This window comes from Charadrius vociferus, unplaced genomic scaffold, assembly GCF_000708025.1.
Source record: "Charadrius vociferus isolate BGI_N301 unplaced genomic scaffold, ASM70802v2 scaffold121, whole genome shotgun sequence".
In the NCBI taxonomy this organism is placed as follows: domain Eukaryota; kingdom Metazoa; phylum Chordata; class Aves; order Charadriiformes; family Charadriidae; genus Charadrius; species Charadrius vociferus.
This window is the reverse complement of record NW_009646858.1, coordinates 591917-599395: the sequence shown is the minus strand read 5'-3', so window position 1 is coordinate 599395 and position 7479 is coordinate 591917. Positions and strand designations below refer to the sequence as shown.

General features: G+C 47.9%; 1 protein-coding gene across 1 annotated transcript in view; it reads left to right on the top strand.

The window, feature by feature from the left end:
- The window catches only part of DNAH9 (dynein, axonemal, heavy chain 9), a 218965-nt gene that overhangs the window by 120655 nt on the left and 90831 nt on the right, over window positions 1–7479 (top strand). The gene's annotated exons all lie outside the window — the stretch shown is intronic.

The following is a 7479-nucleotide window of genomic DNA, read 5'->3' as shown; positions in this document are numbered from 1 at the left end:
TGGGAGAGTTGGGGGGGTTCAGCCTGGAGAAGAGAAGGCTCCGGGGAGACCTCAGAGCCCCTTCCAGTATCTGAAGGGGTATACATAAAGGCTGGAGAGGGACTTTTTACAAGGGCAGGTAGTGATAGGACGAGGGGGAATGGCTTCAAACTGGAAGAGGGCAGGTTTGGATTAAACATTAGGAAGAAAATTTTCACTCTGATGGTGTTGAGCCCCTGGGGCAGGTTGCCCAGAGAAGCTGTGGCTGCCCCATCCCTGGAGGTGTTCAAGGCCAGGTTGGACGGGGCTTGGAGCAACCTGGGCTGGTGGGAGGTGTCCTTGCCCAGGGCAGGGGGGTGGAACTGGATGATTTTCAAGGTCCATTCCAACTCAAACCATTCTATGATTCTATGAAAAGGAGGACGAGTTAGTGTGCAGCCTGATCCGCACATCAAGAGAACTCGCTGGGGGAGGGTGGTTTGATTTTTTGGGGCAGAAAAAGGACATGGCCAGGATTTCGGCTTTCTACTCGGAATATGATTGTTATGTTTCAGCCCTGCCAGTCCTTGCTGAGGTTTATAAGCCATTTTCAATTAGATTGAGTTTGGATGCCTGCTCAAGTACAGCACACTGCTGTAGCAAGGACCGTGATTAGTCGCATCCTCCCGTGCTCATGGAGGCGATGTCCAAGGGAGGCCAGGAGCGGTTTTGCTCTGCCTTTGAAAGCATGGAGAGAGTCCCTAAGCAGCGTCTCTCCATGTGTGTAGATGAGACGGGTTTTCTCCATAGTCTGCCAGTGTTGTCATCTTCTACCTCTCGGCTGCTGCCAGGACCTGCTCTCCCCCAGGCTGAAGCCCCCTCTCCTTTCGTCATTAGAGAAAAAGCAGATTCAGGTGGAAGTGAATCTCTGTTCCTGCATCTGGGGTCACATGAAACAGAAGCAGCATATGACTGGCACAGCCTTTGCGGCAGTGAGGAAGATGCGCGCTGGGCAACGCCCTCGATTCCTCTAGAAAAAAAGCGGCGCGTTTTTTATGGATCTTTAGCTGAGAAATATCATCGGCCTCACTCGCACTGGGGAAAGTTTTCAGCCTGTCAGTCAGAAGCGTTGGTAGCAGGTAAGAGGCTGAGAGCCTGGGGAGGCCAGTGTCCGCTCTGGGCTGCCGTAAAGCAAAGAAGGATGAGTGGGGTCGTTTGCATTCTGGTTTTGTCTATGGCTTGCCGAGAGATGAATGTACACGTACACAGAAAACACTGTTGAGAGTCTCCTGTGGCTCCAAACAATGTACAGTCTAAAAAAGAGAGAAACAACAAACAAGGGAAGAAACTCGGAGATCTGTCCCATTCAGTGTCTGCTGCTGCTGCATCTCCAAAGGCAAAGATTGGGAAAGAGATTTGAGTGGTGCTTGGAGCTCTCTGAATGCTGCAAATAGTCTCATCAATGATCTTTCTGCTGCTCCCTGCCTCCCAGCCCTCCCAGCCCTACCCAGCTGTGCCAGAAAAACACTGGAAAACATGGAAAGACATAGGAGCCTCCTTAGTAGCGCCCGCAGAGACCTTCCATGGCTGTTGTCTTGGGACCGGAGCGTGGATGGAGGGACTGACCCCTTCAGCTTTCCAGCCTGGTGCTCGGGGCAGTGATTAGTTGGCTGGAAGGGTTTCATCTCTCCCTGCCACACTGAGGGGTCCAACTTCCCACTCACACGGAGCTTTTTGCAACGCAGCCAGAAACGCGTTGCACAGACAGTTCCAGGCGTGTGACGTCCTGCTCCTGGTGTCAGCTGAGCCTCAGGACCTGCAGGCAGCGTTAGCCACTGATGAGCGAAGTCATCTGGACTAAATCCAGCCACTCTCTCTCGTTTCACATCGGAGGTAAGCACAGGCTGTCGGCTCAAACTGGTGTCTGGAACCAAAATCCCTGAATTAACCCCCCTTGGGCTCCCGTTCGGAGCTTTAATGGGGGAGACCGTGGCTTTTGGCAGCCCATTTGCAGAAAGAGGAGGGGAACTCCGGCTTCTCATGCTGCCAAAGGGCTGCAGCACCCGGTGATGCATGATTGCCCGGGGTGTCTGCGTACTGCGGATCATATGGAAAACTGTTGAAGAGTTGTATGATTAGGATCAGGGATGGGTTAAAAGTCTGGGCAAGGCCCCGGTTATTTCATAGAATCATAGAATGGTTTGGGTTGGAAGGGACCTTGAAGATCATCCAGTGCCACCCCCTGCCCTGGGCAGGGACACCTCCCCCCAGCCCAGGTTGCTCCAAGCCCCGTCCAACCTGGCCTTGAACCCCTCCAGGGATGGGGCAGCCACAGCTTCTCGGGGCAACCTGTGCCAGGGGCTCAACACCATCAGAGTGAAAATTTTCTTCCTAATATCTAATGTAAATCTCCCCTCTTCCAGTTTGAAGCCATCACCCCTCATCCTATCACCATGTCTGCTGGAGGAAATTATTAGAGTTCAATGCAACTTGTTGGGAGAGGAGGAGAGAAGCACTCAGTCCCTGGAAAATGGCTGTCTCTGCCTGTGGCTGGGATATGAGCTGCAGCGTTTGTTCTGTGGTTTAATAGCGAATCCATTCACTTTGAGTAGTTTTTATTTAGAGGTGAGATTTTACCCTGCTTGCCATGGGATGGTATAAAATGCTGGAGGAGCAGGGACACCGTGTCCCAGGCCGTGTTGTTCACATCTTCTCCCTGCCTCACAGTCTGGGAACGACTTGAATTGAGTCCCCATGGGGTTCCTCGGTGCACTGTGCGTCTTGGCTGGTCACGGGCCAGAGCTGCTGCTGCGAGGAGCTGCAAGCAGGCGTCAGGCCGAGGGAGCGCTGGCAGTGCTGTGACAGCTGAGGAGAACAAGTGATGTCCATGCCGGTGCCACGACCTGTTTTTAAAGACTCTCTAAAGAGTACACAGCTTGCTACTACTGCTGTCAAAAATGGATTACTTTTGCAGTGTGAACTACCTGCATCCCAACTTACCGTTGTGCGATGCACACAGTCTTCTGCATCGTCTCTGGCTGTGATCTAGGCATAGGTCCTGACAGCCCTTTCTGATGTGCAATTCATTTGACATCCCAGATGGGTCACCTGTGTGGCTGTGGGCAGACGTAAGTTCCCAGACTGTGGAATTAACATATTTGAGGCTGTATGAAGAATACACCGAGCTGAACACAGACAGCGTCGCTTTGGGTTGACAAATGAACCAGGGGGGTGAAGGCAAGCTGAACTTTTGTAGTGCCTTCGTTTTAGTTTGGCATCTCGTGAGCTTTAGACGACCTCAGGATCCAAGGGGCAGGGACCAGGGAATGTCTGTGCACCAAAAGAGGGAGGATGGCCGATGGATGCCATTTGTGAGTGGGTATGCACTAATGTAGCAGATGAAATTTAGTGATGACAAATGCAAAATAATGCACGCAAGGAAAACGAACTGTAATCATGCATTTACATTGATAGGTCCTAATTGCACTATTATCACTCACAGAAGAGCTCTTGGAGTCGTTGCAGAGAGTTCTCAGAACCAGCAGCGTGGTACTCAACTAGAGGAAAAAAGGCAAATTGAGTATTACGAATGGGGAGGAAAAAATCAGGAAACAGAAGTTAAGCAATCATTGTATCAATCCAGGTCTGTGGTGTGCCTACGTCTTGCATGCTGAGCACAGCCGGGTTACCCCATCGCAGAAGGCTGCAGGCAACCTAGAAGAGGTACAAAGACGTATGCAACAGCTCCCATATGTGAAGAGAGGAAATAGATGAGGACTCTTCATTTTGGAAAAGAGATGGTGTAGGGATAGGTGTGACAGAAGCCTGTAAATAATGAATAATATGCAAAAGGGAATGAATAGGGAATGATTGTTCACTATGCTTCATTATCAAAGAGCTAAAGGTAATCAAATTAGATGGCTTTTAATTTGCTACTTTTTAAATAAAAAGAATTCCAATGACTTCTAGGATCTGGGGTGGAAGAGACCTGGGATTTCTTTAAGATACTAAAGCTGACAGTAGCGCGTGACCCAAGCAAAGGAGAAGAAAAGACCCCCAGGACCTAAGTGGATTAAAAAAAAAACACCTTAAGAAATTAATTAAGGGTATTTAGAGAGTCTGTGAATATTATAAAAGTCAGATCAATAAAGACTTCTTGGTCTTAGAGGCTATGGGAGTAGTATGAGAGTTGACCCAATGAGGCTGGAGGAAGGACCTGTAGGTAGTTCATCTACAACAGCTACAAAGGAAAGATGGAGGAAGGGGTCTTCTGTGCACTGTTACTGTGGTTGAGATTAAGGGTGGTTTAGGTACGATCCTTAAAAACAACCAATAACTTAAAAGTAGTGCTTTGCTTCTTTTTTAACAAGTAGCATCATGTAAGGACAGATATGTGGGCTCAGACCAGGCTCTATAAAGGCTCAGCTGGCTTCCAGCACACGTCCAGACCAGAGGAGGAACGGGGCAGGTGTGTCTCACACTGCCGGATCCCTCCGCTGCAGTGAACCTGGGTATGCGTGATAAGACAGACCTCTAAGACTAAGAACATAAAAATGAGAATTCCCACAAATGAAGAGGAAGCATGACTGTGGTTGAAATAACTGGATGGTGCGGATATGGGAACCGTAGGGATGAGGTGAAATTCAGTGATATGAGATGCAGACATGTAACTATGGATTTGTGACAGATTGTTTGACTCTAAACCAGGAGCACATTGACAGCAACCAGTGAGGAGCACTGGAAGCTATTTGTTCAGGCTTTGCCCTGCACATAGTGTAGCCTGAAGAGAGGCAGGTGTGGTCCTGATCGTGTCAAGAGCGGGTCTTCTAGCGAGGCTAAGGGAACATCAGCATGCGCGGGGGTGCGCAGAAGGCACTGGGGAAACCTTCTCTGCGGCATCATGAGTAGGATGGGGGTTCGTGTTCATGAACGAGTGCCTCAGCTGGAACAGGTTTGGGGACAGCCCCAGGGTTGGACGGAGTGAAGAAAATCTGTGGCCTCTCTGCTCCTGGAGGAGTCAGACTGCCCAGAAGGCAGTTTTCACTGATTCGAAGGGGCGGATATGTCAAGGCAGAAAGGCCATCAGAGGTATTATTGCAGGCGTCCGTTAGTTCTCTTGTTCATCAGAATAATGATAAACGATCTGGATGAGACAGTGTGTAAGCAGGTCACGCAGTTTCTCAATAATAGGAATGCAGTAATGATGGAGACTGTCCATAAAGAATTGTAAAAATGATACCAAGTGATGGAGGTATGAAATGCCAGGGAGATAAATGTAAAGTAATGTATATTGGAAAAATTAGTTTTTACTTCAGGTGCCCTGTAAGTGATGCTAAGCTGGTTATTATCATTCAGGACTGAAATGATGGAGTTAAGAGTCCTGTGAGTATGTGAGCCCTGTGCTCCCAGGGGCAAAAAAAAACCCTCAACAAACCAAAAACCCAAACTGAAATTCAGTGTTAGGGTTTATTAGGAAAAGAAGAGAGAACAAACCAGAGAGAAATCACAATCTTGCCATATAAATACATTCTAAATAAATCTTGAATGTGCAGCTGTACCTCCGCCCCCTCTGCTGTACCTCAAAGGATGCAGCAGAATGGGAAACGGTGCAGGGAAGGTACCAATAAAAGGAAACCGGATAATAAAGATTACATCATTCAGTAAAGATAAAGATTGCAAGGACAACGAAAAGGCTGCTTCTTTGTGAGGAATTGTTGAATAAGCTAAAGCTCTTCAACCTCAAAAGGAGACAGCAGAGGGGGTATCAAGGGCTTGAAATCATGAGTGGCATGGAGAAGGTGACACGAGCGTGATTGTTCGCTGCTTTTCCACTGTGCAAATGGGTTTTAGCAATTGCAAAGGTCAGGCAGCACAGAAAAGGATTGGCTTTTTTTTTACAGAAAGCATAGCTAAAGCTAAACTGGGTATCTCCCGGCCACAGGATGCTGTAGATGCCAAAAGGTTGGTTGGTATCCATGGCAGCTTAGACTTGGTCATGAAGGGAAAAATCATCAGTGGCTATTCACAAAGATACAAGTTCAGTCTCAGAAGGTCCTTAAACCCCCAGTGGTGGGAAGCTGGGAGACTGTGTCAGGAGCTATCACCTGATGCTCTTTTGTCTGGTCTTCCCAAGTCACCTGCTAAGAGCTGCGGTGAGCAGATGAGATGCCAATGGAGGTGGACCTTGGGTCTGGCCCAGTAGAGCTGTTCCTGTGGTTGTGGATTTCAGAGGGGAACTAGAGCCACCTCTTTTCCTTAGCTGAACAGAGCACGGTCCCTAGAAAATACTGGCTGTTTATAAAAGCATCTGGAGGTACATATGGGGGTGAAATGGGCACTGCTTGAGCTGGAGGACAGTGACTTCATGAGAATCGATGGCATAAACTGGGCAGGAGTAAATTCGTGTTGGAAATTAGGTGTCTTGTAACCCTCAGAAGGCAGTAGGGTTTTACTAGAAATAGGACTTGGTCAAGTTGGAATGTGTGACGGTGGAATTCAGTGAGGATCTGAAGGTGGTGCCTTCCCATCCTGGGGCTCTGTGTGCTGCATATTGGTTTAAGATGGCAAAATCACCCAGTTTAGGGGAAGGAGTTATTCAGGACGTTCATAAGGTTTGTCATAGTGATTTCTGTTAGAGCTGGTCCTATTCAACATTTAACAGTGACCTGGAAGAAGGAGACGGTGTTGTATTAATCACATTTGCCACACGCCTTGTCTGGGGAGGTTTGCGAAAGTGAAGGATATAGAGGAATTTTTAATAAAAATGAGAAATGTGAGAAATAACCCTAAGCTCATGTAGACGGTATACTGAAGGAGAAAACCAGAAAGTGCTGGTTGGCCCTTGTAACAGAAGCCTGTGAGTAGAGGGGGATCTGTACATTACAGGTTTTTTTCCAGAGCACCTGGACAACAGGAGACTGATTGTGAATTTGACCATAAGCTTTGGCATTCTCGATCTCAAATCCATAAGGCCAACTTAAAACTGCTTTGGGTTTTTTTGGCTTCTGAACCTGGAGGATGCCTTCCATTCACATTCCCAAGCTGTGTTTCTGGGTTAATGGAACTAAAGTTTTCGCCTTAAAAAAAAGAAGGGGGGGAAGGGTGGTCAGGATATCTTTTGTAATTACAAAACTTCAGGAATGAGGGACCAATGGTACCCTGAAAAGTAGCAATGGTCAAAGAAGTTGTCCGTGCATGTAGAGATATCTCATTCTACGAGGAGATGCTCTTTAAAGCTGGTAACTCCCCAGTACAATTGTTTGTGCTTCGGATGCTCAGGAACAACGTCCATGAGGAAGTGTTTTCTGGACAGAGCCTTAAGGGAAAGGAAAATGTAGACCCAATGGGATTGTGATCAAAATCCCGTCTACCTGGGGTCATAATAAATTGTGTGAAACAGCTGAGGGTTGTGGCTGTTGGAGGGGAGTGCTGTGTGTGGGAGAGGGTGTAACGAGGTGTGAATCTGTGGCATTAAGGCAATTAACATCTGATGGGCTGCCTCAGAAATCCTTATGCAGATAT